Raw genomic sequence first — 12,717 nt, forward strand, 5'->3', positions numbered from 1 at the left:
CTTTTTTGATGACTTTTAGTTGGAAATTGATTTTATTTGATATTAGAATGGCTACTCCAGCTTGCTTCTTCTGACCATTTGCTTGGAAAGTTGTTTTCCAGCCTTTCACTCTGAGGTAATGTTTGTCTTTGTCTCTGAGATGTGTTTCCTGTAGGCAGCAGAATGCAGGGTCCTCGTTGCGTATCCAGTTTGTTAATCTATGTCTTTTTATTGGGGAGTTGAGGCCATTGATATTGAGAGATATTAAGGAATAGTGATTATTGCTTCCCGTTACATTCATATTTGGATGTGAGGTTATGTTTGTGTGCTTTCATTCTCTTTGTTTTGTTGCCAAGACGATTAGTTTCTTGCTTCTTCTTGGGTATAGCTTGCCTTCTTATGTTGGGCTTTACCATTCATTATCCTTTGTAGTGCTGGATTTGTAGAAAGATATTGTGTAAATTTGGTTTTGTCATGGAATATCTTGGTTTCTCCATCTATGTTAATTGAGAGTTTTGCTGGATACAGTAACCTGGGCTGGCATTTGTGTTCTCTTAGGGTCTGTATGACATCAGTCCAGGATCTTCTGGCCTTCATAGTTTCTGGCGAGAAGTCTGGTGTGATTCTGATAGGTCTGCCTTTATATCTTACTTGACCTTTTTCCCTTACTGCTTTTAATATTCTTTCTTTATCTTGTGCGTTTGGTGTTTTGACAATTATGTGACGGGAGGTGTTTCTTTTCTGGTCCAATCTATTTGGAGTTCTGTAGGCTTCTTGTATGTCTATGGGTATCTCTTTTTTTAGGTTAGGGAAGTTTTCTTCTATGATTTTGTTGAAGATATTTACTGGTCCTTTGAGCTGGGAGTCTTCACTCTCTTCTATACCTATTATCCTTAGGTTTGATCTTCTCATTGAGTCCTGGATTTCCTGTATGTTTTGGACCAGTAGCTTTTTCCGCTTTACATTATCTTTGACAGTTGAGTCAATGATTTCTATGGAATCTTCTGCTCCTGAGATTCTCTCTTCCATCTCTTGTATTCTGTTGGTGAGGCTTGTATCTACAGCTCCTTGTCTCTTCTTTTGGTTTTCTATATCCAGGGTTGTTTCCATGTGTTCTTTCTTGATTGCTTCTATTTCCATTTTTAATTCCTTCAACTGTTTGATTGTGTTTTCCTGGGATTCTTTCAGGGATTTTTGTGTCTCCTCTCTATGGGCTTCTACTTGTTTATTTATGTTTTCCTGGAATTCTTTCAGGGATTTTTGTGTCTCCTCTCTATGGGCTTCTACTTGTTTATTTATGTTTTCCTGGAATTCTTTCAGGCATTTTTGCGATTCCTCTGTGTAGGCTTCTACTTGTTCTCTAAGGGAGTTCTTCACGTCTTTCTTGAAGTCCTCCAGCATCATGATCAAAAATGATTTTGAAACTAGATCTTGCTTTTCTGGTGTGTTTGGATATTCCATGTTTGTTTTGATGGGAGAATTGGGCTCCGATGGTGCCATGTAATCTTGGTTTCTGTTGCTTGGGTTCCTGCGCTTGCCTCTCGCCATCAGATTATCTCTAGTGTTACTTTGTTCTGCTATTTCTGACAGTGGCTAGACTGTCCTATAAGCCTGTGTGTCAGGAGTGCTGTAGACCTGTTTTCCTCTCTTTCAGTCAGTTATGGGGACAGAGTGTTCTGCTTTTGGGCGTGTAGTTTTTCCTCTCTACCGGTCTTCAGCTGTTCCTGTGGGCCTGTGTCTTGAGTTCACCAGGCAGCTTTCTTGCAGCAGAAAATTTGGTCTTACCTGTGGCCCCAGGCTCAAGTTCGCTGGTGGGGTGCTGCCTACGGGCTCTCTGCAGCGGCAGCAACCAGGAAGACCTGTGCCGCCCCTTCCGGGAGCTTCAGTGCACCAGGGTTCCAGATGGTCTTTGGCTTTTTCCTCTGGCGTCCGATGTGTGTGCAGAGAGCAGTCTCTTCTGGTTTCCCAGGCTTGTCTGCCTCTCTGAAGGTTTAGCTCTCCCTCCCATGGGATTTGGGTGCAGAGAACTGTTTATCAGGTCTGTTTCCTTCAGGTTCCGGAGGTGTCTCAGGCAGGGGTCCTGCCGCTCCTGGGCCCTCCCCCAGGGGAGCCCAGAGGCCTTATACAGTTTCCTCTTGGGCCAGGGATGTGGGCAGGGGTGAGCAGTGTTGGTGGTCTCTTCCGCTCTGCAGCCTCAGGAGTGCCCACCTGACCAGGCGGTTGGGTCTCTCTCTCACAGGGTCTGGGAGCAGAGCAAAGATCATTTTTTAAAAACATTATATAGTGGGCTGGAGAGATGGCTCAGTGGTTAAGAGCACCGATTGCTCTTCCAGAGGTCCTGAGTTCAAATCCCAGCAACCACATGGTGGCTCACAACCACCCTGATCTGATGCCCTCTTCTGGTGTGTCTGAAGACAGCTACAGTGTACTTATATATAATAAATAAATAAATCTTTAAAAAAAATGTTATATAGCTTAAAGTAGGCCAGGCTTTGTGGCATACATCTCAGTTTATAAGATTATTCAGGAGGACTGCCATGAATTCAAACCAACTTGGACTGCATTCAGAGACCCCATATCAAAACACCAAACCAAAGAACAGACAAAACCTATTTGATGAAGAGACAGGTCATGAGAAGGTTCTGTCAAAGTTGGTTGAATCCAAGTTTTTCTTTATCTTAATGTGAATTTCAGACTCTTAGTATGATTCCATTAATCTGTTCTGGTTACTCTCTTATAGCAGCACCATATTTTTCTGATTACCATAGCCTAATAGTAGATTGTGATACTGTAAAATATGATTTATCCAAATTTATTTTCAAAATTTATTTGGCTGGTATGATTCTATGACATTTCAAGTGAATCCTAATATCATTCTTGTCTACTTCTGAAGGTTGATGTAATTTTGCACTTTGAATATGCAGATCACTTTAGGAGTATTCCCATATGAATTATACAATGTTTTCCAATTTATCAAACAAAATATCAAGATGCCATGCATTTAATATATCTTCCCATTATATTTCGTGATTCCAAATATGTAACTTCTGAAGTTATTTTGTTAAATTTTGTTCTCAAATATTTTACTTTTTGCTATAATCAATAATATACAACACATAGATTATTATGATATTCCACTTATATAGGACATAACTTGAAACTTATTGCTAAAATAAAATATAAGACCACAGGACGGTAGTTTTGATGTAAAAGTAAAGATACCATCACATTATAAATCTGGGACTGTAGAAATGAATAAACAGAAACAAGAGTCAAAACGTTTTTTATTTTCCTACCTTTTAAAAACTTACAAAAACTTTCTGCATCCATTCTTCATTTGAGGGACATCTGGGTTGTTTCTAGCTTCTGGCTATTACAAATAAGACTGCTATAAATATCGTGGAGCATGTGTCCCTATGGTATGGTGGGGGTATCTTTCGGGTATAGGCCCAGGTGTGGTATTGCTGGGTCTTCAGGAAGAACAATTTCCAATTTTCTAAGGAACCACCAGATTGATTTCCAGAATAATCACTTGCCCTCCCACCAGCAATGGAGGAGTTTCCCTCTTTCTCCACATCCTTGTCAGCATGTGCTGTCGCCTTAATTCTTTTATCTTAGCTATCTGATTGGTGTAAGGAGGAATCTCAGGGTCATTTTGATTGACAATTTCCCTGATGACTAAGGACTTCAAACATTTCTTTTAATGTTTCTCGGCCATTTGAGATTCCTCTGGTGTGAATTCTCGGTTTGGCTCTGTACCCCATTTTTAAATTGGATTATTTATAGTTTTGGAAGTTAGCATCTTGACTTCTTTATATATTTTGGTATTAGCCCTCTGTCTGATGTAGGGTTAATGAAGATTTTTTTCCCAATCTATAGGATGCTGATTTATCTTATTGACCATGTCATTTGCCTTACAGAAGCTTTTCAGTTGATTTATCAATTCTTGATCTTAGAGCATGAGTCATTGGAGTTCTATTTAGGAAGTTTTCCCCTTGCCAATGAGCTCAAGGCTTTTTCCCACTTTCTCTTAGATTCAGTGTATATGGTTTTATGTTGAGGTCCTTAAGCCACTTGAACTTGAGTTTTGTGCAAAATGATAAGTATGGATCTATTTTTACTTTTCTACCTACAGACTGTCAGTTAGACGAGCACCATTTACTGAAAATGCTTTCTTTTTTCCACTGTATGTTTTTGGCTTCTTTGTCAAAGATCAAGTATCCATAAGTGTGTGGGCTTATTTCTGGGTCTTTAATTTTCTCCCAGTGGTCTCTGTACCAATACCATGTGGCTTTTATCACTATTGCTCTGTAGTAAAATTAGAGGTCAGAGATGGTGATTCCTGGAGAAATTCTTTTATTGTTAAGAATTGATTTTGCTATCCTGAGGTTTTTGTTTTTCCATATGAAATTGTGAATTGCTCTTTCCATGTCTGTGAAGAATTGTGTTAGAATTTTGGTGGGGATTGTGTTTAATCTGTAGATTGCTTTTGGTAGGATGGCCATTTTCACCATGTTAATCCCATCAATACATGAGTATGGGATATTTTCCGATCTTCTGAGGTCTTCTTCAATCTTTTTCTCTCTTTCTCTCTTCCTTCTTTTCTTTTTTTCTTTCTTTCTTTCTTTCTTTCTTTCTTTCTTTCTTTCTTCTTTCTTTTTCTTTTCATGGATTTGAAATACTTGTCCTACAGATCTTTTACTTGCTTGGTAGGAGTTACATCAAGATACAAAACATGGTTCATTTACATAATGGAATATTGCTTAGCTATTGAGAATGAGGACATCCTGAGTTTTGCAGGTAAATGGATGGAACTAGAAAATATCATACTGAGTGAGGTTGCCCAGACCCAAAACATGGTATGTACTCACTAATAAGTAGATATTAGCCAAAAGGTACAGAATACCCAGAACACAACCCACAGAATTTAAGAAGTTTAACAAGCAGAAATGGAAGTGGAAGCTGAGGAGGAGGGCAACCCCATAAGAAAACCAGCAGTCTCAACTAACCTGGACCTCTGGGAACTCCCAGACACTGAGTCACCAATCAGGCAGCATACAGGGTCTGGTCCTAAGTTCCTCGGATGCATATATAGCAGGGGACTGCCTGGTCTGGCCTCAGTGAGAGAATCCTCTAGAGACTTGAGGCCCCAGGGAGGGGAAAGGCCTGGTGGTGGTGGAGCATCCTCTCAGAGACAAAGGAAGGGAGGAATGAGATGAGGAACTGTGCAAGGGGGAACTGGGAGGGGGGCAAACAGCTGGGTTGTAACTAAATAAAAAAAATCAAAAACTTTTCATGACAATAACTAGTTTAATGAGAATGATAGTGAAAACTCCAAAGATAATACTTATGAAAATTCAATGACTTTGCTTTAGTTGGTGCCAGACCTGATGGCCCCAGTTCAATCTCTCCCTGAGCCTCCATGGTGGAAGAAAACAATCACTGGAGGTTGTCCTCTAACCTCCACACATGTTCTGGCATAATTAGTGCCCCCCCACATGTACACGCACGCACACACACACAGATACCTATATATAAATGCAAATTTAAAAAAGCATTTAAAATTGTCAGATGGGATTGTTTGTGAAGTCTTTGGTAGTTTATTGTATATCTGTTTTATGAAACTATTAGTATAGCTACTCTGATGTCAGCTTTGATGTGTTAACCTTACAAGAACTTTGCCGTGTCTATTGCTAAGCAGCTTATGAAACATCCATGTATACTTAAAATGAAATGATACTTTTATTTTCTTCTTTAGAAATCTTCAGTTTCCTTTAAATTCCAAGTGAAATTTGATTCCTCGTATGGTGCATAGTGTAGTAATATATAGTTGTTTAAAATGTATCAGCAGGAGTGTTTAGAAAGAATATTCAGTTGAGTAAAAAGCTGACTATGTAATCAACCTTGAGGACCTAAGTCTTCATCCCCAGTTCTTACATAAGTGTTGGACAGTACCGTGCATATCTATAAGGCCAGTGTTGGGACAGGAGAATGCCTAGAACTAGTTGTCCAGTTAGTTAAGCCTCATTCACTGAGAGATGCTGTCTTAAGTATAAGAGGGAGAGCAATAAAGACTGATATTTAACATTAACCAGTGACCTGCTCAACACATGTACACTTCACGAACCCATGTACACGCACACACGTGCACACATAAATCATTGGCAGAAAAACTGCATATTTGACATTGTAGGAAATAGTTTTTATTTTCCATGGGGTAGATAATCCAGTTCTGATTCTACAAAATGATTTTGTCAGAACAATCTATTATACCTCATGCTGTGTGTGGTAGCAGCCAAGCATTGCTGGCAATAGCCTGAAGAGTCTTTCTCTCCACCAAGTAAACCTGGATCCTCAAACCACAGAAACAATTCAGGATGAGTCAGAATACAGCAAAGTTAGTAAATTTATCAAACACTTATAAAAGTTAGTACACACTTTAGACTTAAGTATGCACACACAGAAAGAAGCTTAAAGAGTTATACACTCAGGGCATGGAAATTGATTTCTCAAGAGCATCACATGTGTGTCTTTACATGCATGCGTGTGTGTGTGTGTGTGTAATTATGATTTTTCAAATTACATTGTTGAAAGGCTGTAGCTTACAATAAACTTTAAACATTAAGTAAAATTTAAAAATTAATTAAGAACATAAATGAGCAGGTTTACATGTTCCTTTTATCTAAAAGGATTTTGCTCTGTAAATGGAATTTAAGGGATGTAATATTTAGATTTAAGGAAAAGAGAGTATGCTACATCTCTCCACTTCAACATCTGTATGTAGGATGAAATGTCCTTTACACACATCAAGTCACTCTGGGGATAGGCAAATCCTCTCTCAGACAAGGCAGTCCAGTGAGGGAAATGGGATTCACAGACAGGCAACAGACTCAGGAATAGCACCCATTCCAATTGTTGGGGAAACCAGTATACACATTTGCTGCATATGTGCATGACAGAAGGTAAGTCCAGCCCATGATCACTCTTTGGTTAGTGACACATTCTCTGGGGGCCTCCAAGGGTTTAGGTTAGTTGACTCTGTTGGTCTTCCTGTAGAGTTCCTATCCTCTTCAGGTTCCTCAATCCTTCCCCCAAATCTTCCAGAAGACTCCCAGAGCTCCATCTAAATAGATATCAGAGGTGGATGGACGGGGCGGGGGGAACTGGGTGGGAGAGGAGTGGGCTGGGAGGTAAGGAAAAGAGAGAATGGAAATCATCTGATCATCTCGGGGTGGAGGGAGGGGAAGCATCTGTAGAACAAGAATGTGCCAGGCACCTGGCAATGGGGAGGTCCCAGGATGTCTATGGGGGTGACTCTAGCTGAAACTCTTAGCGGTGGGGGGATATGGATACTGAATTGGCCACTTTTTGAAGCCAGGCAGGACTTCTAATGGAGGCATAAGGACACCAACTCACTCATAAAACTTTCAACCCAAAATGTGTCCTGCCTACAGAATATGAAGGGACAAAGGTAGAGCAGAGAGGGAAGAAATGATCAATCAATCACTGGCCCAAAATGAGACCCATCCCATAGGCAAGAACCAATCCCTGACATTATTAATGATACTCTCTTATGCTTGCAGACAGGTCCTAGCAAAACCATCGTCTGAGAGGCTCCACCCAACAGCCACTGATGGAAAGAGATGCAGAGATCCACAACCAAACAGTAGATGGATTTTGGCTTCTTTTAAAACACAGTTACGTTATGTGATTATGTTTTTCTTTTAATCCCAGGTGTACGATTTTGGGGTGGCTGATTCCTGCTGTTGGGTTTGCTGCTTTTGTTATTGCTAGACTGCTGGATTGCTGGATTCCTAGATTGCTGTTTGCTGGATTGCTGGTTGGAGCTATCCTAATGACACAGATTGATTGAACTTGCCCCTAAGAACTCAATGCCTCAATCAGCAGGAAGTAGTCTAAAGAGATCTATGCATCTTTCCCCCTCTAAACTTCTTTCTCCTTTACCTAATGTTGGGGGTGCTTGGAAGGGATTAGGGTAGAATGAGGGTAAAGGAGGGTGGAATACAAAAGTACCCAGTAAAGTAGCCCAAAAAGGCTGGCTACAGAAAACCAACTTATTTACACACCAGACCAAGGCACAGGTGCAACCCCTCACTTGGTCCCATACAAAGAACATCAAATGATATGATGGTAATGGCCCACATCTGGTATCTCACCACTTAGTGTGTGAACCAAGGGATAAACAGGCAGAGGATTTCAAATGTCCCACCAGCTTCATCTCAGCTCAGTCCTCACTGTGCATGTGGCTTATCTGAACTCTCATCTATCTGTCTGTGAGTCTGCCCATTTGTCTGGTTCTCCCCTTGCCTCGGTGGCCTCCACAGTTGTGTACTTTGCTTCTGAAGTTCTACTTGTTCCTGATGCTTAGCTTATCCCAGATACTGGGCTTGACTCTGTAACCAGTGCCTTCAATTGGGCTTGTTCACATTTTATCTAAGCCCTTGTAGGAACACTCTGTCTGCACCAGTCTCCTGCCTGCCTTCCAGTGAGGCCTCGTCAGAAGTCCTTGACCCCCAGTAGTCTCCTCCTTAACCTTTCTCAGCCACTCTATAGCCAAGATGGATAGACACAGATATAGATCTATTTTCTCCGTGATGTGTTTTGTGCAATCTGAGAGCTCAGGTTCATAGTTAAGATTAGAATAAAAGCGGCCATGTTTGCTCAGCCAGCTGTCAAAGGAAATAGGTACAGTTGGCAAGCTCCTGCCAGTGAGGCTGACAGACGTAGCTTGTGAATTTATTGCTATTCTATAAAGTCTGATATTGTGGAAAGACAGATGTGTCTATTCATGCATTTGGCGTAGCATGCTCATGATAAATAGTTAATTTTCCATTTGAACACCATTGTTTGAGACGCCGCTGGGAAAATTAGAGTTATCTCTGTAGGAAAACTTGGTTTTATTGGTTGAATTGATTTTTCTTGACTTCCAGGCTGTAGCAAACAGATCTTAGGGTGAGAGATTCTTTCCCCATGTCTCCTTAATTTTTCTTCCTCTCCTTCCTCCATAACCTTTTAATTGTTCACTTCATGGACCAAAAGCTTAAAACAAACCATACTTTCCCGTGTTTGTGATGGGTTTTTAGTTATCGATGACTAGAATTCCAGGAAAGAAGTTGTGTCTACAAAGGCTGATCTACTGATTAGAACTCAGTGAAATGGAGAGGTTGGAATGTTGCTGTTTCAGAGGTTATCTCATACTGACCTAGCTGAACCATGCCCCTCCTCAGCAGCCATTCCTTGCCCACTTCTGTTGGAACTAACATGCTGTGAATAACAGATTAATAACATTTTTAACTTAGCAGGCCACTGGCTTCTTTCAGCCCTAAAACTGAAGTTATCAGATAACATTTAAGGCTTATAGAAAAGCTCCCACATCTAGCTGTAGCAACCTCTCTAATGTATCCACTGATGTATTTTAAATTGCCTTAAGCAATGACTTTTTTGTCCTGTAAAATTATGAAACTGCTTCCCCACTGGAACATGGAATTCGGGGTAATTTTAATCTATGTTCTCTGGTTATTGCCACTTAAATTTTACTTTAGAGTAAACTATCTCTTATTCTCTTTAAGATGAAAGTTGTTTTGTTGTTGTTGTTTTGTGGCTTATTTGGTTTTGCTTTCTGTGAAAATAAGTTAGTTTCTTTGCAAGATGGTATGTTTTACATCTACAAAAATCATAACCCACTCTTTTGCAATAACTTTGTGGAGAAGATTAGCTCAGGCTGTGTCTGATTTGGCTGGTGCCATTGCTCCCTAGGTATCTGGAACAGACTCTTTGTTACCAAGCATTGCTTTAAGTTGGGAGATCAATTTAATTAGTGAATAATTCTAATTTGCTAATTTAGCTAACACTTCTTTTGAGCATTGTATCATTTGGCATAATGTTTTGAGACCTCACAGAAACCTGTAAAGTTTCTGGGCAGTGTGCCTTCATTTACTCAGTCACTTCGGCCCCTGCATATTTGATTTAACCATTCTGTGGTTTGGCACTGTAAGTTTTCTGCCAGTCTTACTGATATGTGCTCATTAGAACCAGTTGTCTACAAAGCACCTGCTTTCCTGGGAAAGGATCTGATTACTGAAACGCAGCTAGCTCTCACCAAGGAAAGGGCTCAAATTTCTTGGCCTGCTTCCTGCATTATCAGACTGCTGGTTGGTCTTTCTATTTGTTGTGCTCAGCCCAAATTTCTTCCTTGTCTTTTGTTCTGGAAAGGTCCTGCTGTGAATCGCTCTCTATTTTCTTCATTCTCTCCTTTTAAGGCAGATCATGCTGTGCCCAGCCCAGCATCTAGATTGTACTGTGATAGGAATACAATGCATCTAGTTCCTGCTACCATCCCAGGGGAGTCCTTTAGATACAAGGACATCCAGAGGTAGGTCTGTGCCTCCACTCCACTGTCCCCAGAATCAACTCCTGTATTCTTTTGTTTCTATTCCAAGCACTTTTCTCTCTTTTTTTCATGAAAGGGTTCCTCTTGTAATCATGAAAGGCAGGACCAGTGCAGGCAGGGGTGCTTTCAATCCACTTCTTTGTTCCAAGGACAGCTGGTTCCAGCCATGCTCTGAAAAATGGAAAGATTCCCATGGGGGAAGTCACCTGAAACCCAAAATACTTTCTTGAAAAATGGAAGCAGAACCTACTGTTGCTAACTCTGTGATCTTGGGCTGGAAGCAGCATTTCTTCACATCTCAGTTTCTTCCTGTGAAAAAGAACAGAGTGGACTAGATTTATTTATTTTTGGCAGGTGGATAAAATGCTGTATGAGTCTCTTAAAAGCCATGGACTTGCTCTTTAGAAGAGTGCAATTCTGAAAACATCCGTGAAAGCTATAAACAAGTTAGGGTCTGACTGACATGTTGGAGATCTAAGTCTATTGGGTTAAGAAAAATAAAGTAAGTACGACCCCTAAATTCATTTTGAAGCCTCATATTCTGAGCATCCTCTTGAGGCTCTTGACCTGAATGAGAATGTCTTTAGCACTTATACCTCCCTCAAGCCTCATTTCAGTTAAGTGTCAAATGTTCTCTTTCCTACTAGTTAGTCATAAAGGGTCACCTTGGGCAAAATCACAGACTTGTAGTAAGACACTGTAGGAAGTAACCAGCCATTTTCCCTGCTTTGGAAACTTGTTTTTCTTCTTCCTTTGGCTTTCAAAATTTTTACATTACTGGATATAGGACAGACTTTCCCATTTAAAGTATATACTTTGAAATAGGGCTGTGTCCTCCCTTAAGTTACTCTAATTGTATAAACTCGTGGTTTTACAGGTCTTATCTTCCCCAACAGACTCCATTTTGAGGACGAAGGATGGATGACTCTGCACCTGGGTGGATACATAAAGGACCCCCTTTGCCTGGTAATTCCCACGCAGCACAGACTGATGCATAATGGTTTATTCTTGGATGTTGGAAGAGTCTCATATTATGCATTTGTTGGGGGTGTACTAGGACAGGAGGGACTCATGAGTTTATTAAAATCATATAAAGAAACCCAAGCCTGAGAAATTATCAGGCATATTAGACCAAGGAAAGGGTATCTAGATCCCTCCCTGAACTCTATAAAGAGGTTAACACCTAGTGATAGCGATGGCTCTTGTCATCTGACCACCCAGGATGTATATCAGGCATGGGAGTCAAGAGACTGACAGGCAGAGAGGACTGACTGACTGTCTTAGGAGCTCCATTTCAGCTGTAGTTCATTCTTGACTATTGACATGGCTTACTTAATTGGCCTTCCTGTTTGCTCACTTACACCTGTAATCCATCCATCTGCCTGTTTATCCATCCATCTGGATGGTCCTAGCACCTTTGCCCTTGTAGCTGGACTCTGCAACAGCAATGAAGTGCCTCTGAAGAGACATCTGCTTGTTATCTCATCCCTAGAGACTCTATTTATTTTCTATCAGCTTCTCAGCTTTGTCCTTCTAGGCCAATCCAAAGCACCTCAAATCCCCTTGCTTCTTAAAGACTTAAAGGCCCACCAACATGTAAGATTCCAGGAAAGTGGTTCTAGGGGCCACTCCCCCAATTATGTTTGGGGTAGCAGAGGTGAAATATAGATTTTAAAAGATGTTAATTCAGGAACATTGGAGGGGAGTGTGTACTAGCTATGGGGAGGTTTAGAAGTGTCCAGTCATTGTGCTAGTCAAGGCATATCAAAATTAGCTGGTGTGTCTGTGTGTCTGTGTGTCTGTGTGTGTGTTTGTATGTGTGTGTCTCTCTGTGTGTGTATGTGTCTGTGTCTGTGTATGTGTATGTGTGTGTGTATGTGTGTGCGCGTCTGTGTGTGTGTGTGCACATGCACGTCTTTCATTCATGATTCCATAGCCCTTGGGAAAATACAGCATGTGAGTGACCTGCCAGGAACCAAAGGATATCAACTATTGACCATTAGTGTGTTACGTGGCCAAGGCCATCTAGGAAAGTGGGAATATCTGGCTTCTAATGAAAGTTCCATACCTTGTGAACCTATTTTTAATAAACTCTGACATCATAGAAAATCACATAAGTGTTTGTCTATGTTTCTGACATTGCAAGACAATGACAATATGGTTTAGCATCATTTTGTACAAACATATCATTGCATACACAGGACCACTATTTCTGGAACTCTTTTCTCTTACAAAATCAAAACACTGTAACTGTTATTCATGTGGATTGAGGGTGTTGATTGCAGATTCTTGGTTTTATATGAACAGTCTTAGAAGGCGATACGAGG

This window comes from Rattus norvegicus, chromosome 18 (assembly GCF_021556685.1).
Source record: "Rattus norvegicus strain SHRSP/BbbUtx chromosome 18, alternate assembly SHRSP_T2T, whole genome shotgun sequence".
NCBI classification, from domain to species: domain Eukaryota; kingdom Metazoa; phylum Chordata; class Mammalia; order Rodentia; family Muridae; genus Rattus; species Rattus norvegicus.